General features: G+C 44.2%; 1 protein-coding gene across 4 annotated transcripts in view; it reads right to left on the bottom strand.

Annotated features, from left to right (window-relative positions):
• Positions 1-15,854, bottom strand: part of MOSPD2 (motile sperm domain containing 2) — a 137,631-nt gene that overhangs the window by 14,728 nt on the left and 107,049 nt on the right. For all 4 annotated transcript variants that reach the window (XR_004643833.1, XR_004643832.1, XR_004643830.1 and 1 more), the window contains exon 16: positions 6,794-6,922. The gene's annotated coding sequence lies outside the window, so the exon portion shown is untranslated. The remainder of the gene's footprint in view (positions 1-6,793; positions 6,923-15,854) is intronic.

Here is a 15,854-nt window from a genome sequence, read left to right on the forward strand (position 1 = left end):
TCCCAATGACTTCATTGAGAGTTGGATCAGGTCGATTGCTCTGTTCACAAATATTAAAATAACCATTCTTCTCCCCACCAATCATTGGCACTTTATCATCAAGCTGCATTCATAAAAGAAGCTGGCATGTGCCTTAATGGCACAGCTGGCAAGTGTGGATGGCTTTCGTTAGAAAAGTTTTCCTGACAATCAACATGCCAAAGCCATGACACAAAAATAACTTATGCTCAATGTCAATTATACACTCTGCCAGTTCAAATACACATCCTTCCAGGGATGCTTTTTATCCATACCGACAGTTGGCATATAGAAAGCAAAGCCGCTATACTTAAAAAAAAGGAAGAAAGAAAGAAAGGTAGAAATACACGTGTAAAACACCACAAAGTGGCAAGACAGTGGGCAGATAAAACTACATGTCATTTGGGAGGAACACAAACACTGACACCAAGGAAAGACATTGCTCTCACAAAGAAGTAATAACTTTAGGCTCAATACTACCAAAAGAACAAAGAATTCCACATACAAAGAGGCTGGAGTTCAAATATAGAGCACTAATGCTAAACCAAATTCAGGGAAGGTCAGATGCAGATAAAATGTGTTGGTTTTGGATTGGGACAGATATTTACAAATCTGACCAAAAGATTTTCTCCCTCTAACTGTAAATCTGGTATTAGTTTGTTATTATTATTATTATTATTATTTATTATTTGTATTACCATGGCACCTTGAAGCCCTACTAATGGACCAGGACATCGTTGGGCTAGGAGCTGTATAAACATTGTATAAAAAGTCAGACCCTGCCCAAAGAGTTCATCTATTAAAGCCATACAGTTTAAAATTCAGGCAACTGAAATTCCAATGAAACCCCAGGCAAAACAACAAAATCCAGCCCCTTAGCTCACCTCCCATGTCTTCTCCACCTCCCAATGACCCTCTGATAAGCTTCTGTAACTTGACTGTCTTTGTGTCCTGTAAAAGTGTGTTGGATGTTTAGATCTGATCTTGTGTTCCTTTTGTACCCAAAACATGCACTAAAGTCAATGAAAATGTCAAGTGTGCAGAGGATGCAAGATTTGGTCCACTATTCCCAATCCATGAAGTAAAGGAAAAAGATAAGGTACATAATGCTTCATCAATGATTTAGATAATGGAATAGAGAGGACACTTACAAAGTTTGTGGACGATACCAAGCTGGGAGGGGCTGCAAGTGCTTTGGAGGATAGGATTAAAATTCAAAATGATCTGGACAAACTAGAGAAATTGTCTGAAGTAAATAAGATGAAAGTCAATAAGGACAAATGCAAAGTACTCCACTTAGGAAGGAACAATCAGTTGCAAACATACAAAATGGGAAATGACTGTCTAGGAAGGAGTACTGCGGAAAGGGATCTGGGGGTCACAGTGGATCACAAGCTAAATATGAGTCAATAGGGTAACACTGTTGCAAAAAAAAAAAGCAATCATCATTCCAGGATGTATTAGCAGGAGTGTTGTAAGCAAGACACAAGAAGTAATTCTTCTGCTCTACTCTGTGCTGATTAGACCTCAACTGGAGCATTGTGTTCCAGTTCTGGGAGCAACATTTCAGGAAAGATGTGGACAAATTGGAGAAAGTCCAGAGAAGAGCAATGAAAATGATTAAAGGTCTAGAAAACATGACCTATGAGGGAAGATTGAAAAAAATTGGGTTTGTTTAGTCTGGAGAAGAGAAGACTGAGAGGGGTCACAATAACAGTTTTCAAGTACATAAAAGGTTGTTACAAGGAGGACAGAGAAAAATTGTTCTTCTTAACCCCTGTGGATAGGACAAGAAGCAATGGGCTTAAATTGCAGCAGGGGTGGTTTAGGTTGGACATTAGGAAAAACTTCCTAACTGTCAGAGTAGTTAAGCACTGGAATAAATTGTCTAGGGAGGTTGTGGAATCTCCATCATTGGAGATTTTTAAGAGCAGGTTAGACAAACACCTGTCAGGGATGGTCTAGATAACACTTAGACCTGCCTTGAGTGCAGAGGACTGGACTAGATGACCTCTCGAGGTCCCTTCCAGTTCTATGATTCTATGATGATAAGAATCTACACAATCTGGTTAGAGGTATTATTTTGGCTAGAATTAGGTGAGCACAGGTGGTTGCATAGTACTTATGTGCAGGGCCGTCCCTAGGTATTCTGGGCCCTACACAGCTCTCCCACGGGGGGGAGGGGGCAGGCCTCCCTGGGGGAGCGGGGGCTGGTTTGGGGGCAGTGGGGAACCACCCCCCAGCACTCACCGGTGGCACGGTTGGGGCGGGGTCCCTGTACTTCCCGCCGCCAGTGAGCTCAGGCCCGGCCCTGCTGCAGTCCTCAGAGGTGGGAAGAGGCAGGGCTGGGGTGGAGCAGGGATGGGAAGGGGCGGGGCTGGGGTGGAGCAGGGGCGGGAAGAGGTGGAGCAGAAGCGGAGCAGGGCAGGGGCTTTGGGGAAGGGGTGGAGTGGGGGCGGGACTGGGATGGGGCAGGGGTAGGGAGAGGCGGTCCAGGGGGGGGGGGCCTGGGGAAGAGGCAGGGCAGAGGCTGGAGCAGCATGCAGTTGCGCAGGGCACCAGGAAATTTGGAGCCCCAAGTTTCCTGGTGCCTATGCAGCTGCATACTTTGAATATGGGTAAGGATGGCCCTGCTTATGTGCATGAATTATTTCAAGCCTAGTGAAGTGTGGGCATTAAGCAGAGGTTTGATTAAACACAGCAAATGGTAAACACCAAAATTAAAGAGATAAGTGCCAGGTTGGTTCATTTTCATACAAGGTGAGGCCCCAATAACTATTTGTGTTTCAGGTCCAAAGGCCTTTAAAATAAATAAAACACTGAATGGAATCCTACTGTCCAGCTGCACCCTTGCCTCTTTAATGACACTTGATCCCTGATCCCTCCAAAGTCCTCATAGCTACTGACTCCTTTCTGCTAAAAAAAAAAAAAAAATCTTACTTCACTAATCTGCAAAGACATCAAGACTCACCAAAAACCTAAACTACCAGTCTCACCCACCTTCCCAGCAATGATATAGTAATAGAGCACTGTGTGAGGTATTATATTACTAAGAATGCGTTATGTTTATAGGAAATCCTGCAGTCCTCACTCAGTTTTTTAGTTCAGTACTTATAGAAGTCAGTGGGAGTTCTACCTGAGGGGTTCCTAAGTATAAACTGAGTATGGACCTGAGAATTTGGCCTACAAAATATAGTTTACTATTTGGTAGTATACTATGAAGTACTGTACTGTATTGGATCTTCACAAGACTTTCTTGGTATGGCCATATTATTAGGATGAAAGACCAGTGAATTCTGAAGCATGTTTATCAAGGAATGCTGCTACACAGCCAGTGATCCTGTGGTTACCCAAAGCGTTGGTGGTGCATTAAGATCATCATTGATTGGCACCATCTGAATATCAACCCAAACCACTTTAAGGATCTAGCCAGAGACTGATCTGCAAGCAGGCCACATCCCTTTGAGATTTGCCATAATGGTAATTATACTGCTAAAAATAAATGAACACTCAGCCTCCTTCTGAGTTTAGGGAAGGGAGGACAAATGCTCCATGGGTGATTGTCAAGATAGAAGGGTGCAGCAGAAGTCCATTGTCTCCCATGCACCTGCGGGGATGGCTTATAAGACTTTCCCTTGCCGTAGGTGTCATCCTGTATCTGGGAACAACTTTCCCATTTCCCAACTTTTGGATTAGGACTGTGTTTTGGGGGCTTGCTGTGCGCACATACCAGTCACCTTTTGCAGGCTAGGAAGGAATTTTCCTGTTACTACCTGACTGGGCAGCAGCCCAGGCACCCAGGTTAGGTTGCAATGTGTTCATATTGCTGCAACTTGGCGGTGCTCAGTGCAGGTATTTGTTCAATATGGGGTTTGGTTCACTGATACACCAGAACTGGAATAAAGTTCAGGGAAGCCATCCCCTAAAAAAGGTGGGGAACAAGAGTGGAGCTTGGGATGTCTGCTACGAGAGGCCAATCTGTTTTCCACAAACCCTCAACCCTTATATAAGGGGAGGGCCATGGGGTCCCAGCAATGGTGCTGGGATCAGGTGAAAGGTGTGTATGGGAGAGAGGGGGGAGGCAATGGCACCCCTTCACCAGGTGGTATGGATTACAGAAGAAAGGATGAGCTGCACTTGATGACTTATTGCTGGATAGTTCCTAGATATGTGCAATTAATAAACTTGTGGCCTAGTTAATCCACATTCCTAGTGTCTTTTCTTCCCACAGTGTCCAGGACAAATGAATACTGAGTAACTAATGCTTACAATACAAAATGCAAACCACTTAATATTATACCCATGGATTAGTATATCACTTTTTATAAATATACTGATATAGGGGCTGTTTCTGGTTTTGAGGACCAGAAACACACTAAGGGAGTAGCATTTGAAGCAAATTGCATGGAAATGTGGTGTATTTATCTACACAACTGAAAGGAGAGGTCATTCTGTTGTGCATTGTACTTTCCAAGTGTAAAGGACTTTCACTGCCTGCTGCAAGGCAACTGCCATTTTGTACTTCAGTTCATATGCAGAATGTTACAGGGCAGATTACTTTCCCCTAAAGATAGGATTACCAACCCTCCATGATTGGCCTGGAGTCTCCAGGAATTAAAGATTAATCTTTAATTAAAGATTATGTCATGTGATTAAATTTCCAGGAATATGTCCAAGCAAAATTGGCAACCCTACCTAAGGCGCTTTGTGTTTGTTCTTTATTTACTGTTTCTTATTCTGAAATGAAAGCCACATAGACTGGAAGAGACGTGTTTTACTCTATGTGTGTGGAAACAAAAGGCATTCTACTTGCAGACAGTGGAGACAGAAAGAATTCCTGTAGGGGACAGTACTCACAGATGCAACACTTTCACCTCCTCTTTTATGGTACAGCGTGTGCACCTATAAAACTAGTCTCAGAGTGCTAGTGAATGTGAGTGGGAAGGGACAGTTCTCATAATTGTAAAAGCATTTTTTTTTTACCATACCAAGGGGGACCCAATGAGTCAGTAGGCTGGTAACAGGACAAAGCTCTTTTCACATATGCTGCAGGCTAGCTGTTCAAATCTAGCCCTGGCCTGCCATAGAATAGCACCATTTAAGGCCAGAAGGGACCACCAGATCATCTAGTCTGACCTCCTAGAAATCAGCAATCTGCTACTGTCCGAAGGACGTTTGGCTGCTGGTGCAAAATGACACCGGTGGCATGGGCAGCGGGTATCATAGGCTGGGGAAGGCTGTGCCTCCCCAAACAGCCTGGTGTGGCCCCGCCCATCCTCCGCCCCCAGTGCGCCTCCTGCTATTGTCTATACTGCAATCACAGAGTGTGATTGCAGCTCGTGTAGACATACCCAAGCTACCTTCAATCTAGCTAGGGTACCAGAGCAGTGAAGTCATTGTAGGACGGACATGCTTCAACATGGGTTAGCCCCACAAGTAATTACCCTGGGTTCAGGACGGGCTCTGCTGCAATATGTGCTGCCACAGCTTCACTGCTCCAAGACTTAGCTAGCGAGATCAAAGCTATCTCAGATAAGCTGTTCAAGCTGCAAATACACCCAAAGGCAAGACAGCATGGGGAAGCTTGCTCTGCTATTGCCAGTTCTAAAGCATTCTGGGCCTAAGAGCTCTCTGGAATGGTTAACCTGTCACCTTTCACAAGTGCTACATGCACTTCCAAAACGAATAAAAATAATAAAGTGTCATTATTACAGTGCAATGACATGAACATTGACAAAAGATCATTTGACTTCATTTGTTCAAACCTTAAATACAAGACACCTTTATCATAGGTGAGTTGTCTTGTAATTTAATGATTTTATATGGGGCTTCCATTTTCAAAAGTTTCCATTGACACATATCAGGTTCAGTAGTTCCCACCTTTATGTATTGTATATGTATATTAAAATTACATTGGATCTGCATAGTGCTTGGACATGAGATTCAATATTAATGGAATTTTTATGACTCACCTGGTGCCAGTGAAAGTATATAAAGATATTACAATCACAAGGCATAAAATACTTACAACATATTGCCAATGTACTAGAGCTGTGTGATCCATCAGGAAAGATCTGACAATTATTCTTTGAGTTTATGTAATATTTAATCCAGTGGTTCCCAAATTTTTCCTCTTACAACCCCCCCTTACCGATAATAGAATTTGTCCGCCTCCACCACCCCACCCCGCCAGAAGCAGAGTTGCAGACGGGGCCAGGAGCAGAACCATAACCAGGAGCAGGGGCAGGGGCAGGGAGCTGAAAGCAAGCGCCAAGAGCGGGGGCCGGCAGCTGTGAGTGGGTGCAAGCCGTGGCCATGAGCAGGGCTGTGGCCGGGGTCCCGGGGCCGGGAGCAGAGCCAGGGCCGCAGCTGCGGCCAGGGGTGGGGCCGGAGGGGAGCTGGAAGCAGAGCAGGGATGGCTGGCACTCCCTCCTGCCCACTTGTGGGGTCTGGCCCAGGCCCAGCCGCATCCCCCCCAGTGTTCATCCACACCCCTAGGGGACATGTCCCACAGTTTGGGAACCACTGATTAATCTCTCTTACAAGGATTTTAAGCAACAAGAATCGTGTCTGGGATCTGGCTCTACATGCCCAAATTATATGTTCATTGTTCGGATGGTTAAAGAAAGATCAACATTCAAATATTTAAACATGGATAATTAGTTGTAAATTCAGAGCTATGTAATCTGATGAAAGATACATCTTTTGAGTACTTGATATTAAAATGAAAATTAATGCTTGGCTATATTGTTGAGAAAAAATAAAGATAACTTACAATGTTGTGTCTTTCATAAAGTTTTCACTACTCTTCATCTGTCTTTAAACTTAGAATTGGACACAGTTGCTAGACGGTGTTCACATTGAGATCATAAAGGATTGCCCCAAGTATCGATTGAGAGAGTCTCTGTAATAAAAAGCTGCAGGTCAGAACACGGGCATTAGAGTGTGCAGTCATTGTCATTTACCATCCCTGTTGTTGGCCTTCTGAAAGCAGCTCCTAAAAATGATAACAGTTGTTGTAAAAGTCAGTGACACATCCCACAGGGAACTGTCTAAGAGAACTCTCCTTCTGATCCAGTAAAGATAAAATCAACCTGACAATCAATGTCAGAAATGACTGTCAGCCAAACACTGGCGTACGAAAAAAAAGAAAGGCTCCCAGGGAAAAGAAAGGTAGAGACAGAAAATTGAACTCAACTTGATACTGTGCCTAAGGACAATCCTCAGCAACTCTGAGGTCAAGTCATCTTCAATGGAAACCACTGGGAAATGCAGCTCATATAAGCAGTGTCAGATCCTGGTCTAGTTGTAGGCATTAAACGGGAGCTCACAGGTAGAACCAGAACTAATCAGGTCTGGTATCTGGCGTGGATCATGGTATTTGCATATACACAATATGTTATAAGAATGGTAACAGGAATATAAAATAACTAGGGCTGTCATTAATCGTGATTAATCGTTCTGTTAAACAATAATGGAATACCATTTATTTAAATATTTGTGGATGTTTTCTACATTTTCAAATATATTGATTTCAATTACGACACAGAATACAAAGTGTACAGTACTCACTTTATATTTATTTTTATTACAAATATTTGCACTGTAAAAAACAAAAGAAATAGTATTTTTTCAATTCCCCCAGTACAAGTACTGTAGTGCAATCTTTTTATCATGAAAGTTGAACTTTCAAATATAGAATTATGTACAAAAATAACTGCATTGAAAAACAAAACAATGGAAGCATCCACTAGAATGGTGGCCGAAGCATGAAGGGCATACAAATGTTTAGCATATCTGGCATTTGAATATCTTGCAATGCCGGCTACAAAAGTGCCATGTGAAATCCTGTTCTCACTTTCAGGTGACATGGTAAATTAGAAGCGGGCAGCATTATCTCACATAAATGTAAACAAACTTGTTTGTGTTAGCGATTGGCTGAACAAGAAATAGGACTGAGTGGACTTGTAGGCTTGTTTTACATTGTTTTGTTTTTGAGTGCAGTTATGTAACAAAAAAATCTATATTTGTAAGTTGCATGTTCATGATATTTAATATATTTCCATTGGTATTCTATTGTTTAACAGTGCAATTAAAGCTGCAATTAATCGCGATTAATTTTTTTAAATCACGATTAATTTTTTGAGTTAATCGCATGAGTTACCTGTGATTAATCGACAGCCCTAAAAATAACTAGTTTGTGCCACTTCTTTTTATTATGGTACTAGACCCCTTTGATACATTTTTCCATTAAACTTATCAACATAGTAACGGGTGAGCAAGTATTGTTAGTGGCAGGCCTGGGAAATTCTCAGGAATTTTTGTCACAACTGCATGAAGGGGACCTCTGCACTCTTCCCTAATTTAAGATGCTTCCTGAGTTGGATAAACATGGTGACTGTTTTCTAGGAGGCATGGATGGTGCTCTCTAGTTTCATCTATGCATGAAGGATTCCATACACTAACTGCAAGGTGCTACCTGAAAGTTTCTTGATCCTTAATGAGTAACACATTTGTCTTAAACAAGCTTTTCTTAATTTATTACCATTTTTATTGTTCAATTAATTGTGAGGGGAGATTGTGTGTGCCTGTAGCGGGGCACAATGTCAGGATCCAGACAAGGGCAGTCAGGACCAATGGTTAGAGCAGGGGCAAACCTGAGGCTAAGAGAAGCACAGGAGTTTGTAATCAAGTTCCAGGCTGCAATCAATACTAAGGATCACAGTCTGAGTCAGGTGGCTGGGTCTGGTGAGAGAAGAAATTATCAACATGTGGTTTTAGCAGGATACCTGGAACACCAGGTGGATTTTGAGGGATCTAGGTAACTGAAGCCTCATAGTCACTGGACTGAATATATGACTGATAGAATATGGCTTGAGGTATCAGTAATCTAGTTTATGACACAGCCTGTTGGTGTGGAGGTTTTGGGCTGAGCGCCACACTTCTTGGCTGATGACAAATGTTGAGCCTTCCTGGTGCTGGTGATCCTCATATTGGTTGTAATCTTCCTTGGCCTTGCCCAAATGTGCCTTGAGGTCTTCTTGGACCTCACCGATACAGTCAGCAGTCCCAGGATTGGTGGAGGTGACAGGTAAGGCTGGGTGGAGACATGCGTGGAAGCCAGAGTTTGCATAGAATGGACTCTGTCTGGTGGAGACATGATTAGTATTGTTTTAAGCCAGCTCGGAGACTCAATCAGTTGTTCTGGTGGAAATTTGTGAAACAGTGCAAGTATTGTTCTAACACTTGATTCACTCGCTCAGACTTGCTGTCTGTTTATGGGTGATAGGCAGTGGATGTGAAAGTATGGCCCCTGAGCAGACATAAGGCTTTGCACCAAAACTGTAACACAAACCACAGACCCTGATCAGTTGTGACTCACTCCGGGATGCCATGGTGACAAATGACGTGAGTCACCAGGAGTTGGGCCATTTCTTCTGTGGAGAGCAGGCACACATTGGGGATGAAGTGGGCCATTTTTGTCAATTGGTCAACCACAGTGAGGACTACAGTATGCCCATCAGTATACCCTCAACTATAAAGTCCAGGGTAATGGCATCCAGGTCTGGACTGGACTGGACCAGGTCAGAAGGCATTAGGGTGCTCAGGGGTTTTGAGTGTAATGTCTTGGTGTGGGTGCATATCTCACAGGAATCAATGTGTGAGTGGATTGTCTTGTGCATTTTGGGGCCACCAGAAAGTGCCACGAATAGTAGCAAAGGAGGAGGTGCTTGGGGATCACTTTGGAAGAGTATGGCCCCTGTTTTTGGAAGAGCATGGCACCTGTCGCCACACTGGACGTGTCACTCTCAATGGCAAAGAGTCAGGCAGAGCTAGGGCATTGGTAAACTTCATATTGAGCCAGTGGAATGGTCATTGCGCCTCTGGAGACCAGGTGACAGTAATGTTTTTTGTGGAGAAGTGTGGTCAGTGGGGCAATTTGACCTGAAAACCTGGGAGATGAAGCACCTATAAAAATTGCAAACCTCAGGAAGAATTGTAGCTCTTTGATGTTTCAGGGTATGCATAGGTCCCTACCATCTCCACCTTCTTGGGGTCTGTTTGGAGGCCTTTGGGAGACAGGATGTAGTCCAGGAGTTCCATGGAGTGCTTATTAAAACTGCACTTTTTCAGCTTCACATACAGGCCATGTGGGCAGAGCCAATCCAGGACTGACTGGATGTGCTGGGTGTATTGCTTGGATCCTTGGAGAAAATGAAGATATCATCTAGAAAGAGTACAATGTACTGGTCTAGGATGTCATGGAATACCTCGTTTGTGAAGTGCTAAAATGTTGCAGGGGCATTTGTGAGGCCAAATGGCATTACCAGATATTTCTAAAGGCCATACCAGGGTTGAAAAGTTGTCTTCCATTTGTCCCCTGCTCAGATTCAAATCACGTTATTGGTTCTCCACAAGTCAAGTTTTGTGAAAACCTGGGCCAATTGTACATTTCCCAGTAGTTCCAGCATGAGCTGAAGAGAGTACCGAGTCCTGATGGTTACCTGATTGAAGGCCCAGTAATCCACACATAGGCACAGGATTCCATCTTTCTTTTTAACAAAAAGAACTGGGGTCTCAGTAGGAGAGGTAGATGACTGGATGAAACCCTTGGCCAGATTCTCCTGGATAGGAACACGGGGCAGCCAGTTTGGGTTGCATATACAGGACAAAATGGCATGTTGGCCCCTGGATTCAGCTTGATCAGGAAGTCATAATCCTGGTGTGGTTCTTCTCAAAGACATCAATGTAGTTGTTGTACTTGGCAGGCAGTACCAAAGTCAAGTCTGGGGGTGGTCCCACCTGACCCAGAGTCAGGGTGCCAGGTGTGGGAAGAGTCTTGGTGCTAGGATTCATCAGGCAGTATGCATGGGCAGACTAGCTGTCAGAACTCAGAGCAGATGCCAATCTTGCACTCATGCTGAAGGATGTACAGATCATGAGCCACCAGCCACAAAATGCCAAAGATTATGGGGAAGTGTGACAAGATAATCCTCAGAAACTGAAGCACTTCCCAAGGTCCCAAATGGCACCTTCCAGAGGCACTGTCTCCTGGGTCACTGGCCCTGATGACAGGAATGAGCCATCTACAGTTTCCACTAGATTGGAGACTATCTTCAGCTGTTGTGGAATACCCACTTTGGAGGAATTCGGTATGGCCCCCCTGGGATACAGAAGCAGACTTGTACTTTGAGGTGGAGGATTTTTTGCCATGCCTGGGTTATATCTCGGTGAGGAGTGGGAGGGGCATTACTTTATGGCTCACCCAGGCTAATGCCCTCTACTGGGCCTGGGCAAGGTGGTTTCCTGAGCTGGGTCATGCCAGAGTTCCTGACAGGCATTTGGTGAGAGCATGGCTGGATCCTCCACAGTAGAAACACAGCCCATGGCAGTGACAGCACTCTTTTCCCTCTGGGGTCACATAGCAGTTGGAGGTATTCAATGGCATAGGTTTCGTGTCTGGGTTGGAGATGGGTATCAAGAGGTGCTGGTCAGGTGGTGGCCTGGTCCCCTTCCTTTCCTAACATTGCTTATGTATTGCATCATTTGGTACTATAAACATTGACATAATCTTTTGATAATAAACAATTTATCAAAGATTTCTTATGTAACCAGTGTACAAAAATTAATAGAGTCAGTGAGAGCTAGGACAGGGAATATTTCAAGCAACACATCACAAGTGGTAAAATGTTCAGAAAAAAAATTGTATAGTATTTTGGATCATGGAGATAATAAACAAAGGTAAGTGTTTGAGTCTTGGATCTTAAATGTCTCTGCTGCTGCCTAATGAGAGATCAGATTACAGTGGTCAGATTCATCCATCCCTAAATCTTCGGAGTATAGTACTGCCTTCCTTGTGGTGTGACTTCCAGTCATTTTAGTGGAAGTCGCACAGTTGAAACCCTGTTAAACAATTTGAAAACTGAGGGGATATTACCTGTTTAGTAAATATAATCTAATATGCACATATGCATTCCCAGCTGGAAGGGGTGGGGGTTATCTGACAGACACTATGATCTAATGCGGGGCTGGGGCAGCGGGTTGGGGTACATGAGGAGGTGAGGGCTCTGTCTGGGGGTGCAAGCTCTGGGGTGGGGCTGGAGATGAGAGGTTTGGGGTACAGGAGGGGGCTCCAGGCTGGGGCCAATGGGTTTGGAGTGCAGGAGCAGACTCAGGGCTGGGGCAGGGGGCTGGGGTGTGGGAAAAGGTTTGGGGTGCAGGCTCTGGGAGGGAGTATGAGTGTGGGAGGGGGCTCAGGGCTGGAACAGGGGTGCAGATGCAGGTTGGGGTGTGGGGTCTGGTGTCTGGGAGGGAGTTAGGTGAAGAAAGGGGTTCCAACTGGGGGCAGGGGGTTGAGGTGTGGGTGCAGGGTCTGGGAGGAGGCTCAGGGCTGGGGCAGGGGATTGGGATACAGGGTCTGGGAGGGAGTTAGGGTGCGGGAGGGAGTTCCGACCTAGGGTTGCAGGCTCTGGCTGGGCGGCACTTACCTCAGGCGGCTCCCAGTCAGCGTGCAGTGGGGCTAAGGCAGGCTTCCTGCCAGCCCTGGCTCCATGCTGCTCCTGGAAGCAGCCCCCTCTCTGACCCCTAGATGGAGAGGCCAGGGGGCTCTGCACAGTGCGTGCTGCCCATGCCCACAGGCCGCCCCCACAGCTCCCATTGGCCATGGGTGCCAGCCAATGGGAGCTGTGGAGCCAATGCTGGGGGCTGGGGGAATGTGCAGAGCTTCCCTGATCGACCCTGCTCCTAGGGGCCACAGGAACATGCTGGTCGCTTCTGGGAGCTGCACAAAGCCGACCAGACTTTTAACAGCCTGGCAACCCCAGCTTCCCCCCGCAGTTGGGTGAGCTGGCGCTCGTGGCTCCAGCCCCGTGGCAGGGGGGAGCACTGAGGCTTGGGGCTTCCTGATGAAATGAAGCAGTGGGGGCTGGATGGATGAAATTAAGCAGTGGGCTGGATCTGGCCCACAGGCCATAGGTTCCCAACCCCTCGTCTAATGAATAGGGTACTGGGCTGGGAATCAGGAAATTTTGGGGCAGATCCTCAAGTGGTATAAACTGTCATATCAGTCTATGTCTCTCTTGTATTTGGCTCAGATACTTGGGTTACCATTCCAGACCTGAAGAAGAGTTCTGTGTAAGCTCGAAATCTTGTCCCTTCCACCAACAAAAGTTGGTCCAATAAAAGATATCTCACCCACCTTGTCTCTCTCATATCCAACATGGCTACAACAACACTGCAAACAACTACTGGTATCTATGTTCACTCTCTATATTCTATGTCCAAATTCTTCCTTCAGTCACCACCAGTTAACTCTATTGACTTCATGAGAGTCACAGAGGGAAAGATTGGTCCCTTTTCACTACTACTTTGGATACGCTTGTCATTTTAAGGTGACTTTTTCTTTTAATTTTTAATTTCTTTTCCTTTTTTTCTCTCCTCACCAACCAGCAGCCCAGCTAAATGTTTAATGGCAGGTTCTGTCTACTATACTTCTATTATAAAAGCTAAATTAGAAGCCATTTAGCACTCCCTGGTCAGCTTTTGCTATACAAATTGAGTGTTAAATGTCGTCAAACCAGCCAAGAAGCAGTCTTGAAAGCAGCAGCTAATCCCTGCGGGGCCAATTTAAAACTGCCTCTCTGAGATGTGCACTCAGATGCCCTCGCCTTTCCCTGCTTTCAATGTTTCATGGGTGACTGAGACACTTCCTGGTCTGTCCCATAACCTTTCTGCAGCTGCCACTGTGCAGGTTGGTGCATTTTGGTTTGTTTACATTAATGGCAGAAACAAAGAATAAAATTCAGTCTTAATCCCAGTTCTGGCACCTCACTTATGACTCCCTTACTATAGCTCATAACTTCCCCAAAGAAGCTTTTGTCTGCATTATAAAAGCATTTTCCAGTCAGACACTCTCTGTAGCTCACTTGGACAACTGATTCGAACACAAAAAGACACTGCTGTGTTTCAGAAAAGAAGTTCTTGAATTGTCTGGTATTCTGATTCAGCACAAAAAAAAAAAATTCCAATTCAAATAGTTAATTCTCCATATTTCTCTGTAAATCCTCATTCCTTCTGTTGGAAATTAATTTGTACAATCAGTTTATCTAGTGAACGGTAATGGGATTGCAAACTGAAAACCAAAGTGATAAAAAAATTCATTTAATGGACACTAGTTTGACCTGAAAGTGTTCTAATCAAGTTTTCAGGAGGTAAAGGGAAAAACATAAAAAGCTCCAAGTATTTAAAAAAAAATTCCTAGCTTGACAATGCTCAACAGGATCAACTCCGACCACGCCACAGTTCAGAAGACAATATCTTCCAATGACTAACAAGAAATGCCTAATGGAAATAAATTGTAAGTGTCTCGATACCATTGACAAAATACCTTCCCAAAGGGAAAAAAAATCTCACTCTCCCCATTCCAAAATATAGTAAATAATCCAGTTGAACCATAATTTACAATTTTTATTTTGTAATCTTCATGTGTGAAATTAGTGGATTAATCTTTAATTCCGCCACCCCCAATTTAGACAGTGCTGATTCACCATATTGTTTTAAACCTTTCAATTTGAAACAGATAACAAGTGGAAAGACTAAGAAACCCCACACAAGGAGTTAGAACAGGCCATGTCTTACATTAGATTCTTTTTTAGCCTGGTGCAATCACCATGATCAAACATAAATGCAATTTTGGGGCAGACCTCTATTCTACTGCTGAGAAAAAGCATCATAAGGAGAAAAGTTACAATACCAATCTAAACTAGAGATAGAACGGAGACAAACATAGCCTGTCATTGTGAATTAGAGCTGGTTAAATTTCACCATTTTTTAAAAAACAATTTTTATTTGACAACCCCTCCTTGAATATTTTTGATGAAAGTGGTGGGGTTTTCAGCCAACTCCATTGAGAACAAAGCAACCTGATTGAGTTAAATTCCAGATTGGAGCAAAATACGGAAGACGTATCATTGCAAAATGTATCACAATATCTGGAAGGATGGCAGCTAAATGGAGCTATCCATGGCGCAGATGCAGAGAGCTGAAAAGAAGATAGAATATTAAGAAACAAAAAAGCTAAGACATCTCCATGTTAGTACACTAAGAACAAGAGGGCTTGTAGGGCATAACTTCTAGCTGTTGTGCTAAAAAGGAATAAACTTGTCACTCATTGGTAAAGCTGGTTGAGAATTTTCTAACAATTCTTTTTTTTCCTCTGGAGTACGAGGAAAAGGGCCAGACTTGCTCATCTGCCAGCACTCCATAGTCACGTGAGTGCAGGCTCACGTCTTAGAGGCATGCCATAACACCACGTGCATGCTGTGGAGTCAAGCAGCAGGTGCTACGGAGAAGCATGCCACACCATTTTGGAACAGAAGTAAGCCATGCTATGGAGCATGTTATCCTCAACCATCTTGCCTTGAACAAGTGAGATGGGCTCTGGGCATTCCACCCAGCTGCCACTGCTTCTCCTTGCCCTACCAAGCTGTGGGAGAGCTATGGCAGGATTTTAATCTGAATGCTTGAAACAGTAGCTAATTATTGAGCGGCACAATGTCTTTTAAACAGAAAAGCTAAGTAACCTGCCGTAAAAGCAGGCAAGTACATTCAGAAAGGCCTGAAAGTGATGTGCAAGTTAAAGTTCACTGTAGGTATCCATGGTTTGGTTGCTACTCAAGAAGAAGACATCCAACCATGTGTTCTTTATAAAGCTGTATTTATTTAGGGGTAGTGCTTAAGGCTCACCCTGTCATTACCAACAGCTGGGGACCCTTTCAAGGTATTGTCATGGACTTCATTACTCGCAACCTGACCCGTTCTCTTTCTCTTTGGCAGCA

This window comes from Trachemys scripta, chromosome 1 (genome assembly GCF_013100865.1).
Source record: "Trachemys scripta elegans isolate TJP31775 chromosome 1, CAS_Tse_1.0, whole genome shotgun sequence".
NCBI lineage: Eukaryota > Metazoa > Chordata > Testudines > Emydidae > Trachemys > Trachemys scripta.